Here is a 13593-nt window from a genome sequence, read left to right as displayed (position 1 = left end):
TGCAGTCACAGGATCAGGGACAAGATTACACACAGGCACCTCCGCGGTGGTCTGTGCTGCCTCCTATCCCTGCCCCTGGACTGCACCACTAGCACCAGTGGAATCCCCCCTCCAGGTCCCATGCGTAGGCCTTCCATGGCCTCCTCCTCAACCGAACCCCCCACCAACCTGGATGACTCTGTGCCATCTTTGTCCATAGGCCCCTGTGGGGGCTCAGCTGCCCCTACTGCTGCCGAGGAGTCCACCTCCAACCTCGGTCCTTCCCTCGGCAGCTGTGGCCATGGACGTGGCACCAGACTCCTCACTCCCGGAAGAGATGACAACGTGGGAGGAGAGCTGGGCCTTGCATCTCCGGCTGGCTGTGGGATCTCTGCCTCTGTGCTCCACAGCACCGTCTCCACCCTCTTAATCAGTCAACGCTGCATACAGGGAGAGACAGAACACAGGCATCAGGGCACTATACAATGATCGGATACACACATGACAGTTGCACATGAGTGGCAGTGTCAAACTTCACAGATGGCATCACGCTCCCCAACACTCATATCATTTGAACCCACACACATGCACAAAAGGACAGGAATCGTGCAGCAGGCAGCAGCATCCATACACACACACTAGCATGAACATCCGAAGCTTGGCATGACGTCACAGGCAACATGGGGAGTGCCGAACACATGCACACAGGCCAACAGACAGACATGCATCTGTGCATCTCCACCACTTGTCACAGTGCAATCATCGGCAACTATGCCACATCTGCCAATCGGGTTCCTACATGTCTGTCTCACATGCATCCATGGTGTATCACTGTCGCACACATGTGAAACACACACACGCACATGTATGCCATGCACATACATGAAGATGGAACCCGCATCCATGTGTCACACCCCAACCATGCCATAGTACATACCCAGAAATACTAACATGTGTGCATCTGGACCTGAAGTTGTGCATCATGCTTTGGAACACATACACCATTGATGTGCATCACACATGACAGGACTCACATGCAGCACGGTCATGTCCCTGCACATACACATCCATACATGGACCTTTTCAGACATATGTCCAAGCTGCACACTCCTGGCACACCTCAACATGCACTGCGTCCAATAAGTATGCATGGACACTTACCGTACGACTCTGGACCGGTCTCCCTCTCGAGGACCTGGCGGTGAATCACTGGGTTAATGCGTTCCAGGACCCTCATGTCGTCGGTGGTAAGGTGGACACAGCACTTCACTGCATCCGCTGCTTCCAAGAGGCATTGGGCCTTCCTGAGGGTCCTGGACCTAAACGGATGTGTTGTATGTCGCGGGTTGCCACCCCCTCCGCGTTGATGGCAACCACGATGTCCAGCCAGATCCTCTCCTGTCCATCCTTGTCAGCGCATCTTCTTCCGTGGAGGGCATCATAATGCATCAGGACTTGCTCCACCAGGATGCCAACCTCTCCTGCTGTGAAGCTGGCAGCCCTCTGTCTCTCTGGCTGGGAGTTGCCAGTGGTGTCTGATGGTGTTTCCCCCGACATGGCAACCCCCGAGGGAGGTGTGGGTGGGCAACTGGGTCCTGGTGCTTAGCTGCGGAGCGATGGAACTTCAGTCGGGAGTCTTCTGTTCCAGCAGGGGTGGTCACAGCAACTGGACCCCTGCAGATGGCTGATGTGCAGGCACCAAATGGCAGGGCACGTGGCCAGCAGGCAGGCATGCAGCAGCAGATGGCTGGTGGGAGTCTGCTTGGAGCTCTTGGGGGCAGGAAAATGTTCTTCTGGGCAGGAGTGTGGTCTTCCGTGTGTTGTTGCGTGGCCAGCTTGATACAGAGTGATTTGGCACGTGAAAAAACAGCACGTCAGCGTATAATTCGAGGAAAGGTCCTTAGCGTGTCAGCACGTATGTGATGTAACACGCACGGGCGTTTCACTCAGCACGGGTCCATCCGCATGTGTAAAAAAATCACGTCCTCTTGTTAATGCGTGTAATTCGAGGAAAGGGCCTTAGCGTGTAAGTGACGTTATGCGCGCGGGTGTTGCCTTCAGCATGGGTTAAAGGTGAGCGCGGGCCAGCAGACCACTGTACGTCCTGTTCTTGGAGACCGACATGTGTGTTTACTCTGCTGGAATAACACGCGATTACTTCACAGCTCTGAAATCCGTACCTCTTCTTTTTGTGGGGTGTTGTCTACGCACACAAGTGTGTGTGTGTTTTTGATTTTTTTTTCCACGCAAGGCAAGCGGTGATACGCGTACACTATTTTTCCAACAGTGGTTCCCCCTGTGCATCGTGTACCGTTTTGGAGGTCATAGGAGCACACGTGTTCCACGCGTACATGTTTTTTGTGTCCCTGTCTGCCACACCGTACTGCTGGAGGTAAAATCCACGCACGTGGGCTACCGGGGTCGCGTGCACATTTTCAATTTTCATTTTCTTGTTCTTATATTTTGTCAATTTTTTATTTATTTTTTTAATTTTGGGCGGGTGCCTGAGCATTGCGTGACCTGTCGTTTTTCCCCAGGGTTCACAGACAGCCTTGCAGGAGCACTGGGGTACCTATTCCATCAATTACCCTGCCCCCTTCTAGCCAATTGCCCAGGACAATTGTTGAGTGAACCTCCCATAGCCTATTTTCCATCGGTGCCATGGTTGGGAGGCCACCAAAGGCTAAGGGGGGGCAAAGCTGGGCGTCCTCCCAGGGATGGGTGTGGTCGGGGAGGTGGGCGCCGAGACGAGAGAGGACGGGTAGTCCAGGGTGGCCTGGGTGGCTACAGGGGGGGAAGAGGCACGGGTGCCCCTCTGGGGGGGATGCCCAGTCACGTGCTGGTGCAGACATGCCACCACCCCCTGTGGATCCTGGTGATGCAGCTGTTGCATCACAACCTGGTGCCCATATCACCCAACAGCAATTTACATCTGCTGTCATGGGCCCACCGGTGGTGGTAGCTGCAGGTGCAGCTGTGGACACCTCCACCCGGGCTCTGGGTCAGGCAGCGCATGTTGTGTTGCGTGACGACGACTCCCAGGATGATTTCCTTCTTGTCCGGAGGTTGGGGTCACACGTGCCCACTGTAGCTGTGACTGTGGCACACGTATCTGGGGCAGTTACGGCATCTGCTGCCCCAAGCATTCGGGTGGTGGTAACTGCATGTGCAGATGCTGCCAACACCACCCTGGCAGTGAGTCAGACCCAAGCCAGACCTTCTGTCCTCATACCAACACCCACTGCCTTTTTCCAGTCCACCAGTGCCACTGCCCCCACTGATCAGGGCCACATTGCCCGCTCAGGGTTAGTACCACCGGCCAAAAGGAGGAAGCGTGCTCCTGCACAAGAGGCTGGGACCCCAGACACGGCTCCGGCCTCCGGCACGTCAAGGAGGAAGCCTTTCTGCAAGCAGGAACTGGACTTCCTTGTGGACTATGTGTCGGAACACCAACGCGAAATGCTTGTGGGCCCACAGTGCCATACAGCTTTGGGTCCACTGGCAGCATGTTGCAGATGGTGTGACAGCCATGGGATTCCAGGTGCGCACGGCTCAGGACTGCTACAAGCATTGGAATGACCTCCGACGCAGTGTAAAACAAAAGCGTGCCTCCAATTATTCCATGTCTCTGGTGACTGGTGGTGGGCCACCAAGAGAGGAGGATGAACTCACTCAGCATGAGGCGATCGCTTCAGAGTTCAACCCAGAAGAACAAATCCATGGAGTGGGAGAGAGGATGGATTATGATGCATCATCTGGTGTGTATTGATGCGTGTGACTTAATGACATGTGTGTTTGGCATGTGTGTCCCTCCCAGCTACAACTTGGCTCCTTCCTTTCTTCATTCTCTCTCTCTACCTGTGGTGTCCACTAGGGGTCTGACCTCTCGGCCTGACTATACAAACAGCCCTGGCAGCTCTCGCCTACTTCATTTTCTGCTACCACTTCCAGTACTATGCTTATGACAACCAACTCATTTCCAGGCTCCCTCCCTTATTTCTGATAGCCTCATTGCCATTTGCAATTGGTGTACTGCAAACGATCTCTGTCTAAATGTCAGCAAGACTGACATCCTCCTTATCGGTACACCTTCGCCATCCTTTCCCCTCACTCTCTAGCCAGCCACACTTGGCCCTCCTCTTACCTCCACCTGCAAGGCCAACAACCTTGGGGTCACCTTTGACTCAATGCATTCCTTTTCCACAGACGTTTCTGATTTATCTTGAGATAGATTAACTTCTTCACATCCTCTGAATGGTGCAAAATGATTTTTTGGGACTGGGTGTGAAATAGCTGCAACAACCCCCCTGCAAATTCATCCACTCTTGAGTTCTTTGCTCCTCCACCGCACACTCCCTCCAGGTCATTTGTTAATTGAATAGATTAGCTGGGGGCAAATCTGTGTGTACGGCTGGGTACTCCCTTTGGAACAGCCAACTGGGCATGTAGAAATTTGAGTAGAAACATCTCTCCTTCTGGTAGCAACTCAAGACCTTCCTATTTGCTAATGCATTAGCCCATCTTCTCCCTAGCTGAACAGTTTCCTCTGTCTACACTGTGCCCCTGCACACACTCTGTCCTTCGGGCCCAGGTACCTGATCACCCTGCTGCACTGCCTACATGCCTCCAATTGCAATGGGTCCGGTGCGTGTACCCATACAGTCCCCCACTCTTCTCCTGCACTCATCAGATTTGCCCTTATACAAATTGTCTTGAACTTGCCACTTGGTGGCTGCACTGCCACCTTTTGAATGCCTATTCTATTATTGTACTTCATTTTCCTTCTTTAGTCTCCTCTGTTTGGCACATTCCCCTTCTCCCCCTTCCAGGGTCTTCAGCCCTTTATCCTTTCTCCATGCAGTTGTGTGTTCTCAATGTCATTGTGCCTAGTATGATAGTTCTTTTGAATTCCTTTTCTCCCTTGTCCCACCCCCTTAGCTTGTTTGCGCTCTGAGCCACTTGTGTATGAGTGCAATCTTGATGAGATGTCATATCATGTCAATTACATCCTTTGTCCTTGGTACAGTGTGTCTCACTCTGACTGTGCTTATGGCAGTGGCTCCCCATGCACATGTGTGCACAATCATGTTCCATGAGCATTCCATGTATGCCCCTAGGTGTCCTTGACCACCTGCTCATTGTAGTATTTGTCCAGAATGATCCATTTGTCATCCCATTTGGATGGCCATGTCATGCTCACTGTAGGTCTGTGTGTCATCACGCACGACTTCAGGCTGTCCACATCTGTATCATGCACATGGCTCCCCCTGTTACAGGCCCACTGCTTATTTTCAACTGGTGTTGTCTTCTACATTTATGGGTGTACTATTGATGGTTCCTCATCTGTCCTTCATCATGTCCACTTCTCATCGGCTGTAATGACATGCGAATGACGAAATGTAATAGACGCATACCTACGTGGTCTTGCAATGCACAGTTATGTGTGAAACATGTCATTGACACGCAGTGCCTCCCTGCTATTGCCCAAAGGGTGGGTGTTTCACAGAAACCATGCTACATGGTGCATGCCATTTGCACATGATGGCTGCAATTGCCGTTACACTGCCGGCATGTTTGGAGACTGTCATCACTACGTACGTGTTGATGTTGTAAGTTGAGGGGCTACACCTGCACTGCACACACCCACTCCTGTGCCAAGTTAAGCACTTCAACATGCAAACACAATGCTGCTGTGTGATGTTGACCTGACATGTATGTACCCATGTCCCTCCTTTCACTGTATGGAAAGGCACTAGCGTAGGTGCCTCCTGTGACACATGTACTGTGCATAGTTGATATTAGTTGAGTGCTGCACATGAACATGAATGTTACATGTATCATGGTGTGTTTGGTTGGATTTCTAGATGTGGCTATTTGTGTGTTCACACATGCTTATGCTAGGTGCATACTCTTTGTTGCCATCTCTCATTTCGGCATTGGATATGTGCCTGCTAGAGGTTGTGTGTGATGCAGGTGATGTACAACATGCAATACATGTATTGCCTTCACATTTTGCACACATCCTTTTCTGCTTTTGGGATACCCTTGCATTGCAATGCCACTGGATGCATGTTGGGGCTTGAGTTGCCTTTGACATGGCTGTTTCATTATTTGGCTGTCAATGTTGTGAACTGTATGTGTGTGGTATGTGCTACTGACATGTGTGTTCTTGTTTCATTTCTTTATGTTGCAGGTGATGATGCACTGGCGGCAGAGGATGAAGATGTCATCCTAGACACGGTGGTCAGTTCACATGACCAACCAGGCACCAGTGGTGGTGGTGGGGTGGCAGCCCACGAGAACCCACAGATGCTCTAGGCCATTGTGTCCAGAGCTGACTCTGAGTCAGGCTAGGGTGACCAGACGTCCCGGTTTTCCCGGGACAGGTCCGGGGAAATCACCCCCTGTCCCGGGGTCCCGGGGTTTTTTTTTTTTCCAAACCCCGTCCGGGGTTTTGCTGCGCGGGTGTCTGGTGTCCCGATTTTCGGACGACACCGCTCCGACGCTGCAGTATGAGCCTGCGCTGCAGTGCGCAGGCTCATACTTTCACTTTCTCTGCGCCCAAGCCCCCGCCCAAGCCGGAAACACAGCCACACAGCCTATAGACGCCCTCCAGGACCTGGAGACTTCCTGCAATGTCAGCTTGTGACGTTGCAGGAAGCGCGACTTGCGACGTGTTTGGGGGAAGTTATGGGACCCCTGGCTGGCAACACAAAAGCCTCGACCACGGGCACGAACGGTTCATTCTTTTTCTTCCGTGGCTGTCGCAGCATCATTCTTCCATCTTCTTCCGTGAGTGGGGCTTGGAGTTTCTAGCAGCATTCATTTTCTTTTCCTTCGTGACTGCTGCTGCTGTCTGGATTCCATCGCCTGAGCGTTCGAAGAGAATTATTCTCGTGGACCTGCTTCCTGCTCCAGCCTGCAGCGCATCCCTTCACGCCACCAGCTTGACATCAGTCGATCCTCTTGCATCCAGCTCGTTTGTGACCCTCATCCCTGCTGCAGCACACCCACATCGTCCTGCAATATCCAACAGGTAAGGAAATGAAATGTGACTTGCAGGTTACTCATTTTGCATCCATCTGGTAGCGGAGCAGTTCCTCTGTACATGTTCTTTAAGAATACTTGCCAACCCTACTTATTTATTTGTATGATTTATTTTTACATTTGTACAGCGCGCAGACAGGCCTTGGCCATTGCAGCGCTGTTACTTGCACACCTGTGATGTAATTGTTATGCAAGCCAATGTGCTGAGTGTTATTACATGGAGGGCACTACAATGGGGCTGGCTGGGTTGTACTATGGCATGGAATGTTGTGCTCGCATTAAGAGTAAAGCCAACATGTGTGTTCTCAGAGGGGGGCATATGACATTTGTTTACAGGTGTCAAAGGCAACATGATTAATGTTCTTACATGGGTTGCATTTGTGCAACCCACAAGGCAAGCTTTCCTTGACATGTAACATTTTACTGGTGTTAGGAGGCAACTACAACCTGAGTGTTCTTATATGGGGGGCAGAGGGCATTGTGCAGCCAGCAAGGACATGTTTTCAATGGTGGCGTGGCTTTTATTTCTAAACTCAGCCGCTCCTGCCTCTGGGACAGAACAAACCCCCTGCCTTCTGTCCTCAACATTTTTTGTTTATGAAGAGAGCCTGTGTAGGCTTTATGCTTGCCTGTAAATGCTTGCCCAGTTCCCTCCTGCAATTCAGGCACCACTCTACTCTCATTTTGTTTTTTTGGCAAATGCCAATGCTGTGCCCTTTGTTGCACCTGTATAAGTCACAAACACATTTGAGGATTTATTGACTTTCCAGGTATACTACTACAACCGTAGTTCAGTCATCAAGATATTTTTGTTGTTGTTGCGTGAGACGTAGTTCACCATATCACGATGACTGACATTACTTTTTTCTTCAAGCTTTATCTAGAAACACTAGCTAGTTAGCTACCAAAGATGCCCAAGAGGAGATGTACCGCCACTGAGGAGATGCAAACGTCATTCCCTTTCCTGAGTAAGGTTGCAAGGAGTGACAGTGAAGTGTATTGCAAGCACTGCAGATGCTCTTTTTCTATTGCCCATGGTGGAAAAGGAGATATTAAGGAGCACGTGCAAACCAAAAAGCACAAAATTTGGTTATCTGCAGCCAGCAGCAGCAATATCACACAGTTTTTTGGGAAGGCTGTTCCTGGGGACACAGACCTCAGTAGGGCTGCTGCTGAGGGCACTTTTGCCTATCACCTTGCAAAGCACAACCACAGCTTTAGATCAATGGACTGCACATCCTCATTGATAAGGAAATTGTATGATGAGAAATTTACCTGTGCCCGTACAAAAGCAGAAGCATTAGTATCCAAAGTGCTGGCGCCTTTAGCTATGGAGGATCTCCAGCGTGATTTGAGTAATGTTACCTGTCTATCAGTTTCGGTTGATGCTTCGAACAGGAAAGAGGTGAAGCTCATCCCAATTGTAATCAGATATTTCCAGGACCTTGAGGGGGTGAAAGTTAAGATTTTGGAGTTCACCTCGGTCCCTGGGGAAACCTCATTAATATTATTTTTCACAGCAGAACATAACAATGAAAAACATGAGCATGATGGTCCAGTTTGTCTTGTGCTTGCCCGGCACAAATGCGCCAGTGGAAAGAATCTTTTCAATTATGAACAATACATGGACCGATGAACGAAACCGAATGGACATTGAGACTTTGAAATCCATATTGGTTACTAGGGTTAATTTCAGCCTGAGCTGCTCTGAGTTCCAGAGCAGGCTACAGAAAGACAAATCGGTGCTACAAAGAATACATTCATCAGCAAAGTACTCATAATAGTAATAAAACGTGTACAGCAATTCTCTTGCTTTTTATCTTCACTGTTTTCAATCTTCACTGTTTTCATTCTTTGCAATAAAGGCATAGTTCTTTTCATCACCAAAAACCTTTTCGGGTGAAATAATTCCACAATAAGGTTTGCCATACGCATGTGGGGTGCATTACTTTTGTGCCATTCTATGATGCAAGGGGGCCAGCAGTCTTCATAAAGTGTGTACAATTGTGAAAATGCTTACTTTAATCTCACAGCGAAATATTGTTGGGTTGACAATAACCCCAGTCCACTGCAGTGCTCTACCTGTACAGGTGGATCCCCAAGAATTCACTCTAAAAACAGAAAACTGTGCCACATAGTGGCTTCACAGGTATGTGTACATTAATCCAGCATTTGATCTGCTGTGGCTGCCCCCAAACTTCACTGTCATAAGTGCTATGTTTGTAGTGCCTTTTTTGTCTTTATCAGTGCTACGATATGTAGTCCTACTTTTGTGTCAGTGACCCGCGAAATTGTAGTCCTACTTCTATGTCGGTGGCCTGTCCTGTCCTGGGTTTTTATTTTGAAAATCTGGTCACCCTAAGTCAGGCTCTGATGTATCCTCTGACCTCTATGTTGAGCCGGATCTGCATCATGACGTGTCGTCGCCGGTAAGTGATCCTGTGTTGGATGATCTTCTGTACGCGACACCTGCAGTAGGGGTACAGGCAGGGTTAGAATGTTCGCCTGTGGCGGTTACGGGTGCACGGTCACACTCAACACCAGTTAGCCATGTTCCTGGGGCTTCAGGTCGATGGAGTCCTGCAGCCGTGGGTGGCACCAAACCAGCAAAGACCATGGCTCCTTGGGCCCAGCAGGTATGGTGTCCGGCAACGCGGTGGCCGTGTGCCACTGGGGTCAACTGAGTGGGAGCGTTCCATGATTGCCATAGCACAGCAACAGGGGGAGATCAGTTGAGATGATTGCTCAAGGTATGGAAAGTGTGGCCCATTCCATCCTCCCCTCTTTACGGCAAATGGTGCTTCAGCAGCGGGACACGCAGTCCACGTGCCGCTCACTCAGGCTGGGCATGGCGGCGGCTGACAGGGCGCGCCGGGCTGAAATGGTGGCTCTGTGTCAAGCACTTAATGCTCAAGAAGAGGCACACTGTGAAGCCCTGAGGGTGGAACGCCAATCCCTCAGATCTACTCTGGCTGCGCTCATGGTGGACGAGAGCAGGCGGGCAGAAGACAGGATGTTGCAGCTTGAAAGAACCATCTCAGCTGAACTGCATGCAAGCCGGGAGTTTCTCCATTTGTCATGTGAGGACATGCAGGCAGAACTCTGTCTCACACGTCAGTCCTTGCCGGAGGAAGCACGTGTGACATGTGAGGTAATCCATGCTGACCTCAGTCTCATTACCAGCAAGGACCTGGCTTACCAGACCCACATGCTTGCTGCCATTGAGGGGCAAGGCGCGGCTAGGCATGGTGAGTCAACTGAACCACGTCCACCTTCTGATTTCCATCCAGAGGGTGACGATGACAACCTATCTCCCACATAGGTCGGGCTGTGCAGGTGCTGAGCCCAGTGAGGTTTTTTTTTAAATCTCAACATCTACACATGTGGGTGTTGAGGTGCACACTGTACCTCCCCCCTCCTGGATCCCCCCCTACCCCTGGGTCATATATGACCATTTTTGATATTTTTTTTCCTCCAATTTTATTTCCAGCAGTTTTTTCTTTCTGTGTTAGGGAGAATTCTCTGTTTAGGCTGAATTTCCTAACCTAGTGAGTCCCCCAGCAGCTTTACTGGATTTCTGGAGTTTGTTTTTTTCCATCCTGCCAAGAGTGAGACTCTTTTCCTCCCACTCTTGGACATGAATGTGTGTAATTCCTTTGAATGTCAATGTGTTCTATGGGCTATGGGGTCTTTTACTCCATAGGGTCTCATATGTTTTGCTATGTGTGTTACACCGCACCCTACGTGCCGTAACACTGGGGCGTCCTAGCGGACCTCCACCATAGACTCCATACCCGGGGACTGACTACTGTCTCCCCGGGCATGTAAAGTCACCATTGGCTTTACTAGACCTAAATTTACTAACAGAACTAGTACAAACCATCTTATTGTGGACGTGCTAGTAGGGGTAATTCGATTACTCCTAGGTCTGTTACTCGAGGGGGCACTGTCCCGTCCCCCCTCGTCGAGTTTTGGCTGGTGGCAGTGGAAACTACTTGTTATGTTCGACCCCGGACATAACCCTATGGGATTCGTCCCATTGTTAGAGATTGATACTTTTCCTCGTTAATCTCTAACGTACCACCAGTCTACCTATCTTAAATAAGTTTATCGGATGGTATTTTCTGCCAGAACTCGGTTTTTAAAATGGCGTCTGTGTTCGTCTCTGTGACTCCTAAACCAAAGGTTGAGCCCTTTGTTCCACTTTTGGCGGGCCTCTGTACAAAGACCCTCCAAAGTGGTGCCATTCTGTCTGGGTTACCACAGGGGTTTGGGAGGGGGTTTAGGCACCCTGGACCGAGTTGCCTTGCCAACTCCGGTCACACTCTGGTGTGACTGGCCCAAGTGGTGAGCCTCCCCGCTCACCACTTAGCGTGTGTTGATTGACAGCTAGGCTGAATGAATGGGGGTTTTCTGCATAAAAGCAGGGCTTTTGGGACTGGATCTTCAGAAGTCGCCACAGGACCTAAGAATCCGACGAGGGTAACGCTGAGCCGACCTGCATGACGACACCTCCGGTGGAGCCCTGCGGAACCGACTCACCACTTCCCGACGACAGAGGAGATCTCCCTGCCAGAGAGTCTCTTCCCCTGACTGGTGGGAAAAACCAGTCACCTTTGCTTTTTCTTCGCCTCAGGACGCAGTGGTCGAATTGCCCGTGCAGAGGACCTCGGCAACCGGATAGCCACTACCCCTGTACCGCGACCAAAAGGTGGTGCCTTGTGACAGAGCACTCCGCGGCTGGTCTCTTCCCTGGTGGTGCACCGGACTTCACTTTCCTTCGACGACGAGATCAACTCTACACTTGGCAAAGACCCGACGTGCATCCACCACCAGGAACAACTGCCCCCGCCGGAGCTGACTCTCCACAAACAAGGTACCGTGTCCGCCTGGCTTCCCTGTCGATCGGATCGAGCGAGGTGTCTTAATCCTCTCTTTTCCGTTGGGTCACCTCCAAGCTTTGTCTCACGTATTGTTCTGAACTGGTTCAATCTGCCGATAACAATTTGCTACAAAGACTCGAATGCATTTCCACTAAGAGACTTTTTGGGACATATCGCCTTGCCTCTCTCCGAGTGGGCCTGGCCTCTGAACTTTATGATCTATTGTGGTTCTTCCCTTCTTGCCTTGCATTTTTCCCGTGAAGTATTGAACTGTGTTGATTTCGTAACCTGCTTATTTTTCTCTCCCGTCCTAACGGATATTAGAGTGCCATCTAGGTTGAGGCATACACCTCTGTCTGCAAATAAGTGATGCCGGTAGAACCTAGACTTGTCGAAATGCTGTTAGGGGGATTGATTGTTTCTTCTTCGTAGAGTAATTGTGATTTAAGTGTTTGCCGTGATAGTGCCATAGTGTTTTCCATAGATGTTCCGTTATAAATAAATACCTTAATATCTTTACACTGAGCCTCGTTGCGTGTTTGCTTGTCTTACAGTGAAGAATTGCCCTATATTGTATACTCCACATACTGCTTAACTCTTCTTGAGGGAAGTCTGACTGCTCCGCCACAGCTACCAAGTGAATCTGTGTGGTACAGACTGCTACCAAGTGGGTTTACTGCCAAACACCTGTAGTCCTAAATCTTTTGCAGTGGTCCCAGAGGGAACTGCACAGGTTTCCGCCTAACATTATGCAATACTTTTTTTTTCATCCAAATGATAGTTTCTGGTAAGTATGTTTTTTTTTAGTTTTCTTTTCTCTTTTAATTTTTTTATTTTACTTTCTTTTTTTAAACTATACATTATATTTTTTTATGTGTTTTTTTAATTATTAATTTTTTATTTTTAAATTATTATTTTTTTCGATTTTTCTTTTCTGCAGATTTTTTATTTATTGTATTTTCTTTTGTCTATTGTGCATGCATGTGACAGTGTGGTGCTTTGTGGCATTGGAAGGCATCCACTGTGTGTTCCAGCTGGGCCCATTCAGGCTTGTCTTGTGCATGTGCTTTGCTTGGGGTCCTGACACATATGCTACTCCTGCTTCCCCTTTCCATGGGCTCGCAAGGATGGCTCTGTGTAACAGCATATCGCACATGGGCATTGGGCTTCCGTCATATCTGTGGCCAGTCTGCAGTCCTACTTGTGTGTACACCGCTAGTGGGTATTCCGGATGGTTTCTCAAATGCATGTCTGCACTTCACTTTGGGGAGTATTATGTTGACTGTGCATTTCATCATTTTGCTTATGAAAGTTGTCATGTATTGACTGTCTATGTTCATGCACTTCCTGCTGTAGGTGGTACCATGCACCCTTTGGCTTTGTACAACACACTGATGGTGGGAGGGGTCCATGTGCTGACAATGTTTTATTGGGACACTTTCCCCACAGTGATTTTGATATGCCACATGAAGGCTAGACGCTGAGTTACCCATGTCACCACGCATTTCAACAACCACCCATTCCTTGCTTTCACCATTTTGGCCATCTTGCAGCCCTGGCTGGTGTTTTGATGTGCCATTTGAGGTATGACCGCATTGCTGTTGATTTGATTGTCATGTTTGTGTCCTGGACCTGCTCCCCCCTCCCATTGGTTGCACTTGGCCCTTGTGACAATCCGACCAAC

The sequence above is a fragment of the Ambystoma mexicanum genome, chromosome 1p (assembly GCF_040938575.1).
Source record: "Ambystoma mexicanum isolate Mex_15411 chromosome 1p, UKY_AmexF1_1, whole genome shotgun sequence".
Classification (NCBI taxonomy): domain Eukaryota; kingdom Metazoa; phylum Chordata; class Amphibia; order Caudata; family Ambystomatidae; genus Ambystoma; species Ambystoma mexicanum.
This window is presented reverse-complemented; position numbering follows the sequence as displayed.